A 22,323-nucleotide genomic window follows, 5' to 3' on the forward strand; every position below is an offset into this window, starting at 1 on the left:
CCCCTTGCTCTACGTAGTCGCCTGAAGGAGGAGCTGCAGAGCATGGAGAATACAGAAATCATCGTCCGGGAAACAGAACCGACAGAGTGGGTCAACGCGTTAGTAGTGGTTGAGAAACCACGTACAGGCAAGCTCAGAGTCTGTCTCGACCCCAGAGATTTGAACAAGGCTATCAAACGCCCTCACTACCCTCTACCAACGCTAGATGACATCACACCCAAGCTAGTGGGAGCACGTTACTTCAGTGTAATAGACGCACGATCAGGATACTGGACTATCAAGCTCACGGAAGAGTCTTCTAAGCTAACAACGTTCAACACACCATTTGGACGCTACCGATTTCTGCGTTTACCATTTGGTCTTATCTCAGCTCAGGATGAATTCCAGCGGAAGATCGACGAAACCTATGAAGGCCTCGACGGAGTAGTCGCAATCATAGATGACATCCTCATCTATGGCAGGAATAGAGAGGAACATGACAGGAACCTCCGTGCGATGCTACAAAGATCACGGGAGAAAGGTATCCGGCTCAACCCCGAGAAAAGCATAATCGGATCCACCAAGATCAGTTATTTCAGGCATCGCCTCTCAACTGATGGCATTAAGCCGGATCCAGAGAAAATCTCCGCCATCAAGAAGAGGGAGCCGCCGAAGAACCGCGCAGAGCTAGAGGTAGTACTAGGCATGGTTAACTACTTAGCCAAGTTTGCCCCGAGCCTCTCCGAAATCAACACACCCATGCATTAATTGCTCAAACAATCCAATGAGTTTTTGTGGGACAAACAACATGACACAGCATTTCAGAAAATGAAAGACCTAATCACCAGAGAACCAGGACCAGTTCTTGCCTACTTCAACCCCAACAAAGAGCTCAGACTACAAGTGGACGCGTCAAAGTACGGACTAGGCGCAGTGTTACTGCAAGAAGGAAAGCCCATCGGCTACGCTTCCAGATCTCTCTCAGACAGTGAAATCAACTATGCTCAAATAGAGAAAGAGCTATATGCAATTCTGTTTGGATGTAAGCGTTTCCACCAGTACATCTATAGCCGACAGGTCATTGTGGAATCCGACCACAAGCCCCTCGAGTCAATCATGAGGAAACCACTAGCCGCAGCCCCACCAAGGCTACAGAGAATGATCCTTCAGCTACAGAAGTATGACTTCACAATCATTCACCGTCCAGGCAAAGACATTCCTGTCGCAGACTCACTCTCCAGAAAGTCTCTTAGCTACCAGGACAGCAGCCTCAGTGAAGGCATGGATGTACAGGTGCACATGGTGTACAACAGCTTACCTGTGAGTGACTCAAAACTGAAGGCGATCTGAGCAGAAACAGAGAAAGATGCACAACTCACACTGCTGAGCGAAGTCATACATGAAGGATGGCCTGAGGAAAGGAAGATATGCCCTCAGAGCATATCTGAATTCTGGACCCACAGAGACGAACTGTCACAAATCAACGGAATCATTTTCAAAGGGGCAAAAATCATCATTCCTACCAGTCCCAGAGAAGAGATGTTGACAAAAATTCATGCTGGACATATGGGCATGGAAAAATGCAAGCAAAGAGCATGTGACATTATGTTTTGGCCCGGAATGTGCAAACACATTGAGGGCATTGTTGGAAAATATTCCATTTGTCTCGAACGCCGCCCATCAAATGTCCAAGAGCCCATGATACCTCACCGTATCCCAGGCAGGCCCTGGCAGGTCGTCAGCTGCAATCAAGTGCATGCAAAACGTGTACAGAGACAGCAACACCAAAAGAGATACTATGACAGGTCAGCTAGACTACTGCCGCCGCTGCACAATGGAGAATCCGTCAGAATCCAGGAGCATGACTACTGGAAGCCAGCAGTCATCATCCAGCCAGCTGACACTGAGCGACCGTATCACGTCCACACCCCAGAAGGACAGGTGTACCGCCGCAATCGCAGGCACCTCCTGAACACCAAGGAACAACACCATCATTCCAACGAGAGGTCAAGCCTAGAGTTATCCTTGACTTGTGAACTGTCAAAAGGGTGTAGGCGGATCGCTGCCCTAAAAAAAACTGTACATCGTTATTGAAACGTTGAGATGTTTTCAGTGCTAGTTAAATGTTGAGTTTACTTATATGTTGATGCTACTGAGAACATTATGTAGAAGAAAGGTTCAAAAGTAATGCATAACATTTTTCTTTTAAAAGAAAGGGGATGTAACATTTGCATATTGATTTATCATTGGCCCGCAGGCATCTGTAAGGAATACCTATTATATTCACATGTGATCACATGCTGAGTTGCCATTGGCCTGCAGGCATCTGTAAGGACTGCTATTGTTTAGAAGACCCAGGGGCCCTGACTCCATCTTGTCCACACGGTGCTGTACTGCTGTGAGTCAGATCAGACCTGATGCTTCATTAAAATAGTTTAAACTGTAATACTCTGTTGTCCTGCAATTTATTATTTTTGTACAAAGTGTGCAAAACAAGACAGGTATGACTTGCAGGTGGTGGTGTTCCCATGCGCCTGCTGCCCTTGTCTTTCTAGGTGGAAGAGGTTGTGGGTTTGGGAGGTGCTGTAGAAGATGCCTTGGCGAGTTGCTGTAGTGCATCTTGTAGATGGTACACACTGCAGTCACGGTTGTCGGTGGTGGAGGGAGTGAATGTTTAAGGTGGTGGATGGGGTGCCAATCAAGCGGACTGCTTTGTCCCTTTGCAAAAGAGACCATTCTCGTGTGTGAGTCTGGAAGCTGACTGTTGGAATGCTAGTGGACATCATGGCTAAGCTAAATCTTCTTTTCATGCAGTGTCTGCAGATACTTAGGCCTGGATTTTCCTCCACTATCCCACACCAAAATCACATGGGATAGCAATGGAAACAGTGGGAAAATGGGATGGTGAGGCCTACTACTGGTTTCTTGCCCCAATCTTAATCCCTGGCTAATTTTCTTCTCGCTGGTGGGGATTCAGAGCCAATTGTTGTGGAGCCCACAAGTTGATCCTGGCTGAGATCACATACTAAAACTGAGATCTTCTTTGCCTTTGTTGAGCCAGTACTAAACCAGCTGACACATTTATCCATTGTTATGTCAAAAAGCCACTTAGCTCATCAACTTGCCCCATCCAAATCAAGATCTCTGGACCAATGACACACAGTGAGCTATCTCGTATCCTTCACGGGTTTACACACATGACAACAGTCTGCATTTTACGTAGAAAGTCAATGGTCTACAGACAGTGTTCTATCCCCCCCCAACCAACATCCACCCAGTCCTATCAGCCCTGGACACTAGGAATACACTGGTTTTCCCAGGGTGCATCATTGCTAGCACACAATAATGGGAAATACGTTGGATGCTATAACACTGCCATTTGATAAATTTGGGCAGTCGCATTCTCTATCCCATGACAACATCCGGTGGAAAATCCTGGACGGGGTGGGGGTGACTGGGGAACCAGCATAACTCCATTGGAAATCCTCCACAAGCACTATAATGAATCTTGCATAACAAAGTACTTTGTGTTCATTCACTTGCCAAAGTTTGAGTATTTCTGTTCCAATTACACAAGGTGACCGATTTCTGTTTCACTGTCGCTTAACTAGAGGTGTTCAACTAAAGCATTTCAGTATTTTTAAGTTGTTAATTTGAATATCTTTTGGGAGAATGTGTATAAAATATTTCTATTACGCAGTGAAAAATATTAGATACAGCGGAGGAATGCATTATGAATGGCACCCAGTACACTTAACCTTTAAGTGTTAACCCAAATATTAGTTATTTCATAATGTTGTAATTATTCTGTAAAATAGGTATAATACATTTGATCTGCGGAGTTGCTAAAAAGTAAGTAATAAAAGCTGCTTCAGTTCAAATATATTTGGCAGCCCACATTTCCTTGAATGTTAATTTAGTTTAGTAAAGGAAATTAAGTGGTCTCCATTATAGCCATTATGGCAATGCTCTAAATTACAGAGGCAATTTTATCTTTGTTTAGTTAAATCACTCAACATTATGCTGGATTTGGATCTCCAGAGATAGCACAAACTAAAAAAGGAGCAAGTAAAATTCTTTTCAGCCACAAGCGTGTTCTTAAAATCTGACCAATTCACTAATATTGCACAAATCGCGATTCTTCCTGAGAATTGTAAGGCAGTTGGTACCTGGTTGTCCCTTGGAATCCAATTGGAAGGGTTTTGATGTTTTTAAGCCCAGTTGAGTTACCTGAAGTGTTATGCATTAACCTGATACTCATATAGTGGACCAGTATTCTATCATGCCATGACACTACTCATTTGCACACTAAACCCATTAGCCCTGAGTTTAGCGCAGCGGGAATGGGGCAGGTTCAGGTCAGACACCCGTTTTACACACCGCCTGATTTTATGCTCCATTTACTTCGATGGAAATAAAATTGGACAGGTTGTAAAACAATCCAAACCTGCCTCGTTCCAGTTGGGCAGATTAGATTAATGTCTCAATGTCTCTTTTACTTCTTTTGTTCTATCACAGCCCTGCCTTCGTTCTATTTTATTTCCTTTCCAGTTTTGAAAAAGGGTTTTGACCCAAAACATCAACTCTAATTTCTCTCCACAGATGTTGCCTGGCCTGCTGAGTTTTTCCAGCATTTTCTCTTTTTATAACTCCTTCATGTTATTATTAGCATAATTAAAATCAAGCTAACTTACCTTTTCCATTTTAAAATTACAAGGTCGTCACTGGGCCACTATACTGGAATTCTCTACTTAACACCATCATGGAGCACCATCAACACAGGGACCACAGCAGTTGAAGGACCAGGCTCACCACTACCTTCTCAGGACAACTAGAGTTAGGCAATAAATGCGGCCTTGCCACCACCCACATCCCAAGAACAAATATTTTAAAAAGTTCCCAGCAATGAAACGTTCGATTTCCTTTCATCTCAATGACCACAAAAAAACAGCAAAAAATACAAAATACAAACTCAAAAGTGAAAACCTACGACAGGGATATATAGTTTAAAAAAGCAGAGAATTTCACTTTTACCATAAACCCATTCAAAATCTCAACTAAGAAATAATAAATATGCCTGTAATTAAGTTGCATTCTCAGTAATCACAATGTTTTCAGCAGAGAGATTTGAGGGCATCACTCAGAAGGAGCACTGGTCAAGACTGGCCTGTGGTCCCTAATTTTACAGTCATTAATTTAAATGGATGGGAAATCAATGTCTGTAAGCCCACGGTTTCTCAACCAGCATTCCCAGTGAGTGCCACTGTTCACTGACAGTGCTTAATTGGGGGAATCAGTCCTTTGATTAACTCAACTGAAGGGACAGGGGACTTTAGTTATGTGGAGAGACTAGAGAAGTTGAGATTGTTCGCCTTGGAGCAAAGAAGTTTAAAGGGAGATTTAATAGAAGTGTTCAAAATTTATGAGGGGTTTTGATAGAGCAAATAAGGAGAAACTGTTTCCACTCACAGGAGGTTCAGGAACCAGAGGACACAGATTTAAGATCATTGGCTAAAAAACCAGAGAGGAATTGAGAATAATTTTTCGTTACGCAGCAAGTTGTTATGATCTGGAATGCACTACCTGAAAGGATGGTGGAAGCAGATTCAATAATAACTGTCAAAAAGGAATTGGATATATACTCAAAAAAGAAAAAATTGCAGGGCTATGGGGAAAGAGCAGCGGAATGGGATTAATTGGATAGCTCTTTCAAAGAGCCAGCACAGGCACGATGGGCTGAATGGTCTCCTTCTGTACTGCATGATTCTATGACTACTGTTCCATAGATTTTTTTTTAGTATTTGCAAATATACCAGTGTATTTAAATAGGCTGGTGAAATCTCGAGGCAGTCGTGCACCAGTCTTCATTGTTACTAAAGTGATAATTCAGACACCTTGGATTCCTTAATGTTGAATTGTTCACTGGTCCATTGAACACTTTAGCATTTAGCAGTACTATCAATAAGTGGATATTGCTTCTTCATTGTACAATATTCCAGCTCCGAAGTTCGGCCATGTTTTGCTAGATAACTTTCTGAGATCCACATGTGTCCCAGATGCAGAGTGAACTAGGTAAACAGGCCAACACAATAAATAAGACTTTTTGCAGTAATTGCATTCCTGTTTGAAACTTCTAGGATTTATAGATAGTCTTTTGGGACATGCAGCAAACTGGAGCAGTGCCAGTCTATAGTGAGACCTATATCTGTCAGCCCAGTGTATCCACCTGTCTTTCACATAATCTTAACTCTTTCACATAAGTGCTTTTCTTTATTTGAATTTATGATTTTGGCAAATCCACAACTTGCAAAAAAAAAGACCATTCCCTGGTACACGCAATCCATCAACACAGACAAAAGTGAACTAACATAATGGCCCGTAATTTTCAGTCAGCAGCGAAGCAAAGGCGCTCGCCGCTGATCTCGAAGAAAACTGCCCACAGAGATCTCGTGATCTCTGTGGCGAAAACTTGAGGTTTCTCGACGTGTGGTTGATTGTAATGCTGTGAATAGGGGATTCTTATTCCAATGCTGCAATGACGTCAACAAGCTGTCTTAGCAGCCAATCACATTGAAGAATTCTCATAGACAGCAAAACAGGAAATAAAAAGCACCTTTTATCCTCACTTTTTAAAAATGTTACAGAGAGCAAAATAAAGGTTGGGAATTTCACATGGGGATAAGGTAGAAGCTGAAATATCATGAACAAACTTAAAAAATATATACTTTTTTAAATTGTAATTTTTATCATAATGGAGAAATTTGACATTCAACCAATATAAAAATTAGTTTTTCAGGGCCAGCCCAGTTGTTTAGCAGTCAATACACTGTTAAAAACCCAGTTACACCTGATTACCGGCTGTGGTGGGGAGTGGGGGGCGGGGGGTGGTGGGGGCATCCACAGCACAGCCTGTGTCGGAGCAGTGAATGACTGACCACTACTTCAGGATTTCCACATTTAGATGCGCATGTGCTGAATCCTGAAGTTGCGGTCAGTTTCAGAGGGGTAATGACGGCGCGTGCTGACAGTTCGTCATCATTACCCACTGCAAAATCTGGGACATTGTTGATGCTACTGTGGTATAACATCATCAGTGTTGCTATTCCCACCATCACTGTTCTATTTCTTTACAATGAATTATTGCTTCAGTCTTCTTTCATGCATATACATTGTAACAGCTTGGGCCTTCATGGTTCTCGTCACTTAGCACATTGACACAACTAACCAAACACAAGTAATTTTAATCTCAAGTGTTGTTAATAGAGCAGGGGAACACAATCATTACTGGTCTCTGGTAGCTGCACAGCTCGCTTATAATAGAGAGCCTTTTCCCCTTACTTCTGATTGACTGACATATTCCTTAACTATCAACTTGACTAGAGTGCCTAACTAATATATCAAACGGTGTTACCTTTATCAGATAACACCACCCTATTCAGTTCACAGTTCTCTGGCCATTGACAGGTTGCTGCATTTACTGAACAACTGTTAGAGTTTGATTATTTTTGGGAACAGTGTAAATTCCACTCAGAGTTTTATCATACAATATTATAGAATTAATCAAGAGGCATCAAAATAAAACATCACACTTTGCATTACTCACACTGAGACAGCTATATATGCAAGTTATTTCATACATTATTAGTCACTGGACATTGCTACAGACATGATAGACAGACCAAAAAACAAAGTATAGACACTCTAGTCCACTCCTCTATCACCCCCAGCACCCCTTCCCCTTCGCCTGGCACCTTCCCGTGCAAGCGCAGGAGATGTAACTCCTGCCCTTATAACTCCTCCCTTCCCACTGTCCAGGGCCCCAAACACCCCTTCCAGGTGAAACAGCGATTTACTTGTACTTCTTGCAACCTAGTATACTGTATTCGCTGCTCACGATGTGGTCTCCTCTACATTGGGGAGACCAAACGTAGATTGGGTGACCACTTTGCGGAACACCTCCGTTCAATCCGTAAGGGTGACCCCGAGCTTCCGGTCGCCTGTCATTTTAATTCACCGCCCCATTCCCACTCGGACCTCACCATCCTTGGCCTCTTGCATTGTTCCACGGAAGCTCACCGTAAACTCGAGGAACAGCACCTCATCTTCCGATTAGGCACTTTACAGCCTTCCGGACTCAATATCGAGTTCAACAATTTCAGATCATAACCTCGGCCCCTATTACATTTTTACTTATATTTTTTATCCACACCTTTGTTTTGGCCTTTCCCCCCCCCCCCCACTTTCTTTTTTTCCTCTCTCCCACATGGCACTGTCTCCCATTCTGCCAGCGCATTTCACACCTAATCTAGAGCCGTCTTTTGTCTCTTTACTAGTCCTATCACCATCTCGTCTCGTTTTGAATACCTCTTAATGTCTCTTCTCTTTTGTTCTCTCCCAGCCTGGCCTCTTAATCTATTTCATTTCCTGTGCCTCTTTAGTCTTGACAAAGGGTTCACCCGAAACGTTGACTCTATTTTCTCTCCACGGATGTTGCCTGGCCTGCCGAGTTTTTCCAGCATTTTCTGTTGTTATTTTGGATTTCCAGCATCTGCAGTATTTTGCTATCAAACAAAGTATAGCACTGAGTCTTTCCATTTTCACTAGAATTCCATACTTCTTAATCAAAGTACATGTTGTACTCAATGAAAAGCCAATGCTAAGCTTCCCAAATGCCTCAGATATTAAGTGTAATACTTTGTGTATAACTGAGCCAAACAGCTTAGGAAAGTCTCAGGTTTTATTGCTGATCTGTGCTGAATTAGCCATTCTCAACCAAGGCAGCTCTATGGGCACTGCAACTTGCCTCAGCACCTCAGGGCTACCGAGGGAGAAATCAATCAGGCGTCCCATTCCTCATCAGTGAACTCTGCTGGAAGGTGTGGTCACGCGGGCATCGGGTGAAGACATGATCAGATTCAGCTGGGATACTCTCCATGGTGAAATAACCTGCTCGCTGTCTAGGCTCATACATGAAGGATGGCCATTGGGGGAGGTAGTAAGTGACGCAGGAGTGGATCTGTACCCAACAAGTCAACACTTTCAAAAAGGTTGGGATACAATTGGAGGGAAAAGCAAATTTTGCTAAAATAACCACTTACATTTCCCATGTCAACTTCATTAAATTCAATCATTTAAAACCGAAATTGCCAAAAAATGTGCTTTCCTCACTTTGCTTTGCTCCGGACATGAACTTGAGAAGATTATGGAAAGTGAATTACTGTCCAGGTAATCACTGCTCATTTGCGAGATTTTCAATCAGGGTTCAACTCGAACTGCACCATAAATTGCAAATGATGATTTTGTGTTGGCCCATTATGTCATCCACAGGTTGTCAGTCTGTTTTAAATCTTGGTCTGTACCAGATATGGATGTTGACAATTAAATTAGATCATTATTTTTCATTAAAAAATGACATTCAAAATATCTACAGTACTTATATTTGATGTGTTAATGGTACATCACTATTTAATGTACTGGCTTCACAGCCACCTTTCAAACTTCTACTCATGGGTCCTGATTTTGATGAGTGTTTTGGCAATGTCCAGTAAGGTAGCTCTGTGCCTTGGATTAGAGTGATGCTGCAGTAAGTTGAAAGATACTACCATTCTGCTTGCTGTTGCTGCTTGGGCAAGAGAGTGCACATCGTTCAATAAAATCTATCTGCCAGGCTATCATCACTCTTCTTCATTGTTGATTAGATGAAAATGCAATTAAGGACAGGAAGTTCCTGCTGCATGTAATTCCTGATAGAGAGGAAGTTTTGACACCGCAATTTTTGCCAACAATTTTATTAATAAACTTTATTGAGTTACATGCGAAATTAACTCAAAGGCCTCACTATTTATTTATACTGACAAGACCCACTTAACGGGGACATTTCCTGTTCTCAATTACATCATCGTTTCTCAACAAACATCCATAATGGTAAAAGCTTATTTTATGAAAGTCGTACGAGCTTCATGTAATTCTACCTACTAGCAACAGTACAACAGTGACTACACTTCAAAAGTACTTAATAGGCTGTAAAGTGCTTTGGGACGTCCTGAGGATGTGAAAGGCGCTGTATTAAATGCAAGTCTTTTGTTTAAACTGGACATAACACAAAAGATGATTGGTTTGGGGGTAGATTTTTAACTTGTCGTTTAGGCGTAAAATGGGCAGCTGATCAGCAACACCAGTTTTACAATCCGGTGGCCAGTTCAAAATCTAACCCTTAGTGTTCCATTGAAGGTTGATTGGTTTGAAATCTTAAATTTGTGGCTGGGTTACAAAGCACTCATGTCGAGGTAAAAAGCCATTTGTGTAGTTTCGCCTTAGAATCATAGAATGGTTACAGTACGGAAGGAGGCCTTTCAGCCTGTCGAGCCCGTGCCGGCTCTCTCTGCAAGAGCACTTCAGCTAGTCGCACTCCCCCGCCCTTTCCTTGTAGCCCTGCAAATTTTTCTCCTTCAGGTACTTATCCAATTCCCTTTTGAAAGCCATGATTGAATCTGCCTCCACCACCCTCTCAGGCAGTGCATTCCAGATCCTAACCACTCGCTGCGTAAAAAAGTTTTTCCTCATGTCACCTTTTGTTCTTCTGCCAGTTCTTTAAATCTGTGTCCTCTGGTTCTCGACCCTTCTGCCAATGGGAACAGTTTCTCTCAATCTACTCTGTCCAGATCCCTCATGATTTTGAACACTTCTATCAAATCTCCTCTCAACCTTCTCTGCGCTAAGGAGAACAACCCCAGCTTCTCCAGTCGATCCATGTAACTGAAGTCCCTCATCCCTGGAACCATTCTTGTAAATCTTTTCTGCACCCTCTCTAAGGCCTTCACATCCTTCCTAAAGTGCGGTGCACAGAATTGGACACAATACTCCAGCTGAGGTCGGACCTGTGTTTTATAAAGGTTCGTCATAACTTCCTTGATTTTGTACTCTATGCCTCTATTTATGAAGCCCAGGATCCCATATGCTTTTTTAACTGCTTTCTCAACCTGCCCTGCCACCTTCAATGATTTGTGCGCACATAGCCCCAGGTCTCTCTGTTCATGCACTTCCTTTAGAATTGTACCCTTTGGTTTATGTTGCCTCTCTTCATTCTTCCTACCAAAATGTATCACTTCGCATTTTCTGCGTTAAATTTCATCTGCCATGTGTCCACTCATTCCATCAGCCTGTCTATGTCCTTTTAAAGTCTATGGGGGAAAAATTCAGTATCGCCCCATTTGGGGCGCCATTATCGGCCGTGCACAAAGTTTAGCGCCTGGCGCTAATTATCGCCTCCGACGGCAAACTTGGCTTTTATCGCCTCTGAAGGTGATTGGAGCGCTAAATCAGGTGCTTCACACCTGTCTTAAGGCGCAAAGGCCGAGGAGCGAGGCGCTACCTCAGAGCACTGGCGAAGCAAGAAAGGGCAAATCAAAATGAACCTGCAAAGTGCTGCTCAGTACCCATAACTCCTTCACATAGTGTTGAATCTCTCCAGAAGTCTCTCTCTCTCTCTCTCAGAATGAGTGGTGCAAAAATGTCACCAACAAAAAATGGCAGGAAGCAGTCGCCTTTAAATAGCGCTCCCCCAGTCCTTTTCTGACTGCAAAATGCTCCCCTCAACCTGTCGTTGCTAGCGGCAGGCGGTAAGGCAGAGGGCACCACTCAATATCCGGTCTGGGGCACTACTGGGACATTGCGCACTCGACTGACATCACGATCTGCCAGTGCAGGAGATAGTGGCGGTAGTGTTTAGCACCACCGCAAAATGTCTAGTTAATTTCGGGAGCGGCGCAAACATCGCCGCGCTCGGGCACTAGTTGCTTTGCACCCCATTAGCGCCCTCTTAAGGCGCTAACGGGAGGCGCAAACAACTGAATTTTTCCCCCTATTACTATCCTCACTGTTCACTATACTTCCAAATTTTGTGTCATCTACAAATTTTGAAAGTGTGCCCTGTACACCTAAGTCTAAGTCATTAATATATATCAAGAAAAGCAGTGGTCCTAGTACCGACCCCTGGGGAACACCACTGTGTACCTTCCTCCAGTCCGAATAACAACTGTACACCACTACTCCCTGTTTCCTGTCACTTAGCCAATTTTGTATCTATGCTGCCACTGTCCCTTTTATTCCATGGGCTTCAACTTTGCTGGCAAGCCTATTATGTTGCACTTTATCAAATGCCTTTTGGAAGTCCATGTACACCACGTCAACTGCATTGCCCTCACCAACCCTCTCTGTTACCTCATGCTTTGCCACATGCCATCACCAGACCATCTTTTGGTACTGGACCTTGCCAAACATTTTACAGTGCGCTTACCCAACAGACCTACAGATAGCATTAGTGTATGTTATTAGCCTATTCAGACTGTTCATGATAATGTAATGGGAAGGTAAGAGTTCCATCCAGAGGAGTCATAAACCATGATGCTTATAAAGGTAAGAATATGACTTTGAGAAGCGGTAAGCTTTAACCTTTACACTGACCAACTTAGGGGATGCCATGTGGAAAATAGTGCCATAAGAAAAGTTGGATTTCTATTAGGAATTTCATTTGTATTTATTTCTCCATGTTCTCATAAAACAATGCAGTAAAAAAAAGTCCAAATATATCCCAATTTGCCCTGCTTTACCACTTATAACCTTGGCACATCCACCCTGCCTGGAAATTGCTGTAATAGAGAACAGCTAGTAATTGAAGTCAGCAATCTAGACCACCTTTGCATGAATCTCTGCCCCTTAACAGAGTGAGACTCATGACCTCAGAAATTCCATTTCATTTCCTGTGACTGTCACAGAACATTCTAAAGCCAAGTGCCAGCTTACAACACGCTGAAAGCTTTAAGTGGGAAGTAGTTACTCCTGAAGTTAGGTTTGGACTGAGATTTCCGCAGCTTATAATCACATCCTCCATTTCTCTTTTTGCACACAAATAGCTTCCTCCCATTCTCCCTGCTGATTCCTGCATGGTTTAAAAATCTCAGACCGTGCCTCCCTTGCCTCATTAGTCTTTTTTGTTTCAATGGCAGCAGCATTAGCTCCCTTAATGTCTCTTCATAATTCATTGAGGTCAGAACCGGTATCGTCCTGATTCCCCTTCTTTGATTCATTTCCAATGCTTGTTTGTCTTCTCATAAGTGTAGTGGCCCAAACTGGACACATCTGGGGAGGAATTCAACCCTCGCCCACGCCGTTTACACCAAAGGCCCACAATATTCGGGGAGGCCTGTAAATAATAAGCCTGGCCGCTTGAAACAGGTGCAAGGCTGCTTAAAGATGAAAATTAGGGTCCTCTTCAGATGCTGATTGAAGTTCAGGTACAAATGGGTGGAGCTTGCGCTGTGCACGCTCAGCCCACCTGTACCGGGCACGGAGCGGCCTAACCACCGCTCCTTAAAGGGACCGCTGGAGGTTGCTCTAAAAAAAAGGCTGAAGCAATTTTTTTTTTTTTTAATCAGCTCAGGAGAAGCAAAAGAGAGAGAGAGAGCTCCCCCTGAGCCCACGAAACGACTTCAGCCCGCTGTCAGCAGGTTTGTGGCACCCCGCGGGTCGCGCCCTCCCCGACCCGACCTGTTCGCCAGCTGTGTGTGTGAGAGAGCTGGCGGCATTTAAATGAGCCTCGGAGCCTAATTTAACTCAGGCCTCAGACTGGCGTGCCTAGCCCGTTTTGGCCGCAAGTCAAATAGTGGCCAATATTTCAGCAATATCTAAATGAGGATGCCGCCAGGTAATCTAATATTCTTATAGATTTCCCTTAGGTGCCCTGAAATGTAATTGCTATGCTCCCTTTACCGGCTCTTCCATCAATATACATTTGGTGACCACAATAAAGCTGGAGAGTCATTCTAGCACAGCCCCAAACTCTGAAGTTTTCCCAGTTTTTGACAAATGATCCTTACCCATAAATGTCAACTTGTCGGTTGTCTCCGCAGATGCTGCCTGGCCTGCTGGGTGTTGATGGGGTGAGATGAAAGAAAGTGGGAGGAGGCATGTGTGGAGCATGGACCTGTTGGGCCGAATGGCCGGTTTCTGTGCTTTAATTCTATGTAATTCAATGCGTTTCCAGCATTTTCTGTTTCTCACTTCGCATCTTCTGAACTTCTTTTCTCATTGCCTTTGTAAAATTCACTGCCGTTGTTCTCGTGCTAATCCTTGCGCAACCCTTATCACAAATTCCGAGGAAAAATACAGCATCCGAGAAGTTTTGCTACAGAGCGATTGTTTGACAGAGTCCAATTACCGGATCTCGCCTAGTATTTTTGTAACATTGTATCCTAAGGCGCCAAAGTTAAAACTTCCCTGATGCAGGTACAGTCCTGTCGAGACTTGATTACCCTGCCTAAAGGGCATTTAGTTTTATAATATCTTTAAAGTCCTTTCCCTTCAAATTAATCTCACAAAGTATTTGAATTAAACAAGAATAGGCAGGCACTGGTCACAGTCACAAGGGCACACAGAAAACACAGGACAGACGCTCTCTGCACTCTGTACCAGCTCTGCACCGAGCCAGCGCTGTAACGTGAACAGAATCGCCCCGGACTTATTAATCATAACAGGCACTTTTTCTATGGAACTGTTTTCTCATAACCACAATATGTAATTAATTCCTCTCGGGCATCTCCTCAGAGAGATTCAACAGAATCTAATTACTACGACCTTTGGAGCTCGGCTAGCAGCTCCTCCCACATGCAGTAACTAACTCCTTCCTCATGTCCTTCACACACCATTACACCCACCAGCATCTACAGACTTGCACAAGGATGTGGCACCAACAGATAGAATGCATATGGCAAAACAGATTGCAACCCAAGCCCAACATCCCCGGCAACTGAAGCATCCTGAACAAACTTACGTTTTAGAATTAAACAGTGTAGGTCTTGGCACACGGTTAATAAACCAAGCATGAAAGTCTGACATGGACAGAAAATAACCACTGACAACATTAATATAAAGGTAAATCTCAGAAATCCGCAGATGCCTCTTTACGTTATGCAGGTAATTTATCCCGTAACGTACAGCAAATCATTTTCTCAATAAACCTAGAAGAATGAAAGTATGATACAATATAATACCTTCCTGTGAATGGCATTCGGATAAGAAATGAGGGGGACAAAGGAAGTTTTGACAAATTATAAAAGGTAAAGTTCCACATAGTTGTTAAAGGGGCACTGTCATCACGAAAAAAATATTGGTCGTTCTTTTTTTGTACAGGGAATGGAAAGAGTCAGAAGACATGTGTGCTCTTTTCATCACACTGGTGTTATCTGCTAGGGTCCTGATGCGATTTATAGCACAACAACACAGGTTTATAAACAAATGGGAATTGGTTTGCCAAACACTTTTAAATGAAGTCAGTGCCCCTTTAAATATCAGCTATCAGGGAATCAGGTAAAGGCTAATACTAGTACTTAAGTGAGGGTTTCAGATAACATTTATAAACTGCTTGGGCTACACTGTTGCTTTTTATGATGTCATCTGAACCCCCTCGATTAAGTTACAGCCTTGTAACTAGATGTTCAATTATTCTATAAATATATATATATAAAACTCACTGCACATATTATTGTGTGCATATGCAATATGTTGTGGACTGTAGAGGATCAGGAACTTTGATCATGTGGATCCTGTTCACTATCCTACATAACATTATTTCATGCAGCTGAACATCAGGTACATTTGTTTATGTTTTGTCGCCGTAACTATATTGTGTAAATGGAGATAGCTGTCGATGTGACACAGCAAAATCAGATCGACAGCACTGTGTATTAGCAAGATCCGTGCTTGAGGTGACACCAGTTCAAAATCCCTACGTTAGACGAATAACTGAAGCACACAAATTTATCCATGCATGTTGTACAGAATTGCTTTCAAATCAGATCGTCAGACCAACTCTAAAACTATTCACACAGCCCAGCACTAAACTTGTTTCTACAATACTGTGATAATAGTACCGCAAAGCAAAAAAAAATATAGACAGGATTCAACACAGTACACTCATTAGCACAAGTATGTGCAAAAAAGTATAATTAAGGTTGTTTAATTATATCTTTAGAAATCAGAAAAACAGACACCTTTCCCCTCTAACTCTACTGTTGAAGTTCTACATCATCTAACTTAATTTTCTCCTTTACTTAAAGTAAAACAAGCCTGGAGCAATAGGTATAAATGTCATGTCACTGTGAGCCCTCTTTAACACAGATTTTCACAAAGGATTTCTTCATGGGCACAATAAGTACAAGCAAACTGCTGCTCCAGTTCATCTTAATAAAGCAGTGACTAACACTCAAGTCTGAGGTAAATATAAAGGAGAAAGCTCAGATAACATAAATAAGCATAGTACACATACCCTTTAACTTTCAGTGATATTCTTCCTGCTCAGTTGATGAAGGGACTACAGTTTTAGAAAAGAGCAAAGACTTGAGACTGCCCCTGCTGTTGCCTCGGGACTTTTACTTTCTTTTCTGGGTGAGGTGTCTGTAAAAAAAAAAGGGAGGAACAGACTTCCACTAACAACCTCTACGGGCCGACTACACAACACTGCTGAAATTCTTAAGTCATTCTATTCTAACTGTGAGAGTCATAGACAGGCAGGCAGATGCCGTAGAAGAGAGCTCTCAGTGGAACTCTGGATCGTGGTGGGGGGGACCTCTGAGGGAGTTAATGACAGCCAATCAGAGTATGGAAACTTTGGAGCGACACTGAGAGCAGCACATGACTTGGCTGGAGATAGAGTTGTACACACTAGGATTTAAAAACCAGTTTAGGCTGATCTATTATAAACATACTCTAAAAATGGCTTTCAACAGATCAAACCAAATTGAGGCAATATGTAACAGTCAGTTTTCATAAAGAATACAAGTGGTATCATGACCAATTTCTCTTTTGGGAGTCGAAATAACTCGAATTATTTTTATTTTCTCTTCCAATTTACTTTACTCTTCTCCTGACTTTGCTGAGATATGGAACCACTGCTGCTAGCCAGCACCTGGTAACTCAACCATTCTTCTGGTGTGAGGCTAGATAGTGAGTGCTGACAGACTATTCAGCCACAGGGGGCATCTCAGTGCAGCCTCTCACCTCATGTCATCACACATACTTTCCAGTGGGGGCCATTGGTTAGTGATCTGGAATGTGAATTGTGGCTGATTTTTTTGGACTAGCCCAAGGGTGCTGAGGGCATCTGTCATACTGCTCTGACCAAAGTCAGTAAATTCAGCAAAGACCAGAGACTGAATCTGGGGCCCTCCTGTCTTAATTCCACTCAAGGCAGCACACTTCTCCACCGACTAACTTGAAGAGCTACACATAATTGCTTCTAAATGGGTAATCCTCATATTTTTCACCCCATTGTGTAACAATTATACAAACCAGTGATCTGCAGCATTGTAGATGAACAATGCCTGCTAAATAAACTAATTATCATGTTCTCTTTTATAAAGTACGAACTGCTCATAGAACAGAGACTGAAAACAATGATTGATATAATGGTCAGCCAAGCAGATGGTAATGGGCACAACATAGTCCGCCTGTGACTTGCGCATAGTATGAAGATTTACAAAAGATGCTATCGGTTTGAAACATATGCAGAACTCCTATACAGTAAAGGTATGGAATAATTCCCCATCATTATATTAAAAACTAAAGGGGAAGAATTTCTCCTGGGTGCCTCTATGCTCTTAACAATACTAAGAAAGATATCCCTATCATGGTGCTAAAGGCCTATTTTATTTGTTGTTTACATATGACATTACACGTCACCAGATGAAAAGTCTAAGTTGTACTTCAGAACTGTCTTCACTATTGTGCCAGGAGGGTTGACAATACAGGGCACAAGGAGTTTGATTGGCCATTCCCCCCTCTCCCCTGATAAGGAGCATTATATGAACTTCTAGAAGAAATATTCTGGTGGAAAAGGTACAGAAGCTGCTCGAGTTCTGCTTCGACCAGGGCTTTTGTTTTATTTTGAAAACCTGTTGCGTACCAGTGCATTGACGCTGCTACAGTACATCCTATCTACTTAGCATCACTGCTACATTGTCTGAATGGCACTGTAAAAAATATAGGATACCACTGGCATTCTGTATTCCTCTCCCGCACTCGCCAGTCATAGCAGATTAGTGTGGTGTGAAAACACTGGTCTATAATAGGAGATTCAAATATTTTCTTTTTTTTTGTGGGTCACTCAATAGCATTGTTGTTACATAGGCATGACACTACTATCATGTGGTGGTGACAAGCAGGAAGGAAACATTGCCCCTGATCTTCAAAATTAGTTATAATTAGAGTTCTAATAAAATTCAATCCCCTTGACCCAAAGTTCTGACAGAAGGGCGTCTTCATTAACTACAGAAGATCTTACATGCTTCACTCATTATTTAATTTAACTTATCATGTCACTTCATATACATAAAATGTGGAGAGGTTCTTGTAAGAGACATCAGTAACTTTTCCCTGCTGACAGGCAGATGGTAATGGGCACAACAAAGCATTGTATTATCATGCAATATAGAGGCTCTGGAGTGAGAACCAGGTCCCAAAACAATTCTTCATTACTCAATCTCCCAGAATTGATAACAGTACAAAGCAAGAGTGTCTCCAGAGTTCAACAGTAATAACACCACACCTGACTATGTACCAATTCACTGTAATTGTTAATACTGTAATTGAAGCTTGTGTTTGCACACTGTGGGGTAGGTTCTTGACTTTGTGCGATAATTTGTGATAGTGAATCAGCAGCCTTTTTTTACATCTCTTCCGCTTTTTATTTCCATTGATGGGAGAGATGTAGAATAGGCTGCCTATTTGCTATCAGCTGTTTTACAATATCGCACAAAGTCAAAATTTACCCCAATGATACAGGAGCTTAGAGTTTCTGATTTGGGTGCAGTTTACACCTGAAAGGTTTTAAATGGGTGTTAAGCTGGTCGGATGTGAAGTGTGTTGTTTGCAACCAATTTTCCATGGTTCTTTTTTTCTCATAATTGTGCATAGTGCTGCACTGTCGGAGGTGCCGTCTTTTGGATGAGACATTAAACTGAGGCCCCGTCTGTAAAAAGATCCCAATGTACTATTTCGAAGAAGAGCAGGGGCGTTATCCCCTGTGTCCTGGCCAATATTTATCCCTCAACCAACATAACAAATCAGATTATCTGGTCATTATCACATTGCTGTTTGTGGGACCTTGTTGTGCGCAAATTGGCTGTCGTGTTTCCCACATTACAACAAAGACTCCACTTCAAAAAAAAGTATTTAATTGGCTGTAAAGTGCTTTGTGACGTCCGGTGGTCGTGAAAGGTGCTATATAAATGCAAGTCTTTCTTTCTTTTATAGCTTCAGGTACAGATATGGATGTGTGCAGGGAGCACTTAGTGATGTGAGTGTAAAATGATGTGCATGAAATTTAAAGGAATGCCAACGATTAAAGGGAAGTGTCAGACTAGGGGACAAAAATGCTTACAATTTAGGAAAGGCTCACCTATTGGTAACTTTGCTAAGGCTAAAATAGGAGCAGATGAAGAAATGATGGGCAAAGTTGAAGCAAAAGGAAACCTGAGATGCAAGCAAGGGACTGTACAGTCCAGCACCCAACTCCCAGGCGACTGAAGGGGAGGTAGTGCTGCATGAGGTGGCTGTAAGGCAGGCGATCCTCTATGCCACTCCATGGCACCATCTGCATACGTTGGTGAAGGTAGTTCACTACAGTTGTTGCCTGCGAGGTGCGCCAGGAGTTTCAGCTATGGCTGCTGGCATCTTGGTGGCTGCAACCAATCAGGGTACTTGATTACCCTGGCATGTCTTCCTTCACGCAATGAAACTGAAAGCATGGCATCCTGTGATTGGGGTGTTTCTGAGGAACAACAACAACAACTTTCATTTATGTAGCACCTTTAACATAGTAAAATGTCCCAAACACAATTTGACACTGAGCCACATAAAGGAAGACTTGAAGATTTGCATTTAAATAGCGCCTTTCACGACCACCGGACGTCTCAAAGCGCTTTACAACCAATGAAGTACTTTTGAAGTGGAGTCACTGTTGTAATGTGGGAAACATAAGGAGATATTAGGACAGATGACAGGTAGGTTTTAAGGAGCGACTTTAGGAGGAGAGAGAGGTAGAGAGGTGGAAAGATTTAGGGAGAGAATTTCAGAACTGAGGGCCCAGGCAGCTGAAGGCATGACCGCCCGTGGTGGAGCAATTAAAATTGGGGATGCGCAAGAGGCCAGAATTGGAAGAGCACAGAGAGCTCGGAGAGTTTTAGGGCCAGAGGAGGTTACAGAGATAGGGAGCGGCGAGGCCATGGAGGGATTTGAAAACAAGGATGAGAATTTTAAAATAGAGGCATTGCCGGACCGGTACCCAATGTAGGTCAGCGAGCATAGGGGTGATGGGTGAACGGGACTTGGTGCAAGTTAGGACACGGGCAGCCGAGTTTTGGATGAGCTCAAGTTTATGGAGTGTGGAAGATGGGAGGCCAGCCAGGGGACCATGTGAATAGTCAAGTCTAGAGGTAACAAAGGCATGGATGAGGGTTTCAGCAGCAGATGAGCTGAGGCAGGGGTGGAGTCGGGCGATGTTATGGAGGTGGAAGTAGGCGGTCTTGCTGATGGAGCAGTGATTGGAAGCTCATTTCGGGGTCAAATACGAGGTTGTGAATGGTCTGGTTCAGCCACAGACAGTTGCCAGGGAGAGGGTTGGAGTCAGTGGCAAGGAAACGGAGTTTGTGGCGCAGACCGAAGACGACTGGCTTCAGTCTTCCCAATATTTAGTTGAAGCATCTAACATTACAGTTTGTCAGCCAGTCCCATATCTTAGTGATGTCACTGGTCTGCTGGTCTTGCTTCTTTTAGGTATAGAGCTTCCACATGCATTAATCGTCTGCCAGAACGAGGCATATCATCTCTGTCTGCAGTTGCAGATATGCAGGTATCATCGGGTGGGCACACAGCACCTGTTATGCAGCCAGACTTGCCTGGAATTTTTCATTCATTCTCCTCTTCAATTCACCTCAGATAGGGGAATTCCCATTGGGAAATCCACTGGTGGCAGTAATGGTGCAGGAGCAAAATGTTTTTTTCACCACAAATGAGAGAAAAAAAATGAAACAAAAAATTGGTTAAGAAATGGCTGAATTACTCTTACCTTATTATTAATATGTCCTTTCCATCATCTTCCATAGACTTACCTTTACTTAGCAACCCTGGATGCCCATTTTACATGGATGTAATTATGAATGGAGGTCCTGCATGCTGGAACATTGGGAAATGGTGTGTAAGACATTCCCACCCTTAGATGACCATCCTACCTGTTTGAGATGGTGCATCTTATGTGTTCCTCACCCCTGGGGAATTGTGTATGAAGCACAGTGGGCAGATATTCAGCGTAACAGGTCTTTGCCCACTTTTCTGGTCATGATTACTTGATTTGTGAGCAAAAACTGTCCCTTCCTAATTGGAAAGTCCAGTCTAGTGGGTCCAATTTCCAAAGAGTTTATGTCAAATAGGCACCTGTGTGCAAGTATACAGATTTGGAATCCTTACCACTGCCATTAAATAAGTGCAGATGTATGTTAATCTTTTAGGCTCATTATGATTGTCATGTGCATGACCCTATCATTGAACAATTTGAATTTACAGTCAGAATTTTGCAACCCATCTATAATTTAGTGATAGCACATGGTGCTGTAATAAGAGATAAAATTAGATTGAGGCATGGTTAAAATGATTGGCTATTTTGACACAGGCTCATCTACAGACACAAATCTCCCATTGATAATTAGGAGTGGACAGAGGACTGAAACCGATCACACTATGTTTTACAAATATCCACTAAACGCAGCCAGGATCCACCTAAACATTACACATTTCCCTTCTGTCAGTAAAAGAATAGCCTCTAATAAAAACACATAGGGGTAAATTTTATACTTGCCGCCAGGGCGTGAAACTGGTGTTGCAGATTGGCCGCTCATTACAGAAACAATGGAGATGGAAACTGGGCAGTTTCTATAACGGGTTGCCCAGTTTTACATCCAGATGACGAGTCAAAAACCTGCCCCATATTCTTGGATACCACCCTGTATTTGTAAACTCTGAAACAAAAAGCAACCAGAAAATACTATGACAAGTACTTTGACATGTGTTACATTCTCCACTTTCAGGACATCACCAGATATTGATCCAGAATTATTCAACAATTTTTTCCATTTGCCTGTAGTCTCTTGAGACTTGAAAATGATTATTAAGTACCTCAATATGGAGTGTTGGTATGAAGAATTGAGTGAATATATCTGTGTAATGTCTCTTGTCAATCCAAATAAGTAACAAATATAACATTTTCACAGACTTTGGAGCTGTGCATTGCACAATCTT

At 42.7% G+C, this 22,323-nt stretch overlaps 1 protein-coding gene and 1 long non-coding RNA gene across 4 annotated transcripts in view; one reads left to right on the forward strand and one right to left on the reverse strand.

Annotated features, from left to right (window-relative positions):
- LOC147115947 (serine/threonine-protein phosphatase 2A regulatory subunit B'' subunit alpha-like) overlaps positions 1–17,383 on the reverse strand; it is a 472,008-nt gene extending 454,625 nt beyond the window's left edge. For 2 of the 3 annotated variants that reach the window (XM_085990625.1, XM_085990626.1), the window contains exon 1: positions 16,301–17,383. The gene's annotated coding sequence lies outside the window, so the exon portion shown is untranslated. Of the gene's footprint in view, positions 1–8,343; positions 8,703–16,300 lie in introns of those variants that run through there. The other variant, XM_085990628.1, reaches the window with a different exon arrangement.
- The window catches only part of LOC147115949 (uncharacterized), a 124,651-nt gene continuing 117,866 nt past the window's right edge, over positions 15,539–22,323 (forward strand). Inside the window, exons 1-2 of the long non-coding RNA XR_015078719.1 lie at positions 15,539–15,624; positions 17,394–17,559. This is a non-coding gene — a long non-coding RNA (uncharacterized LOC147115949). The remainder of the gene's footprint in view (positions 15,625–17,393; positions 17,560–22,323) is intronic.

This window comes from Somniosus microcephalus, chromosome 6 (genome assembly GCF_052327205.1).
Source record: "Somniosus microcephalus isolate GS21.2 chromosome 6, FLI_Smic_1.0, whole genome shotgun sequence".
In the NCBI taxonomy this organism is placed as follows: Eukaryota; Metazoa; Chordata; class Chondrichthyes; order Squaliformes; family Somniosidae; genus Somniosus; species Somniosus microcephalus.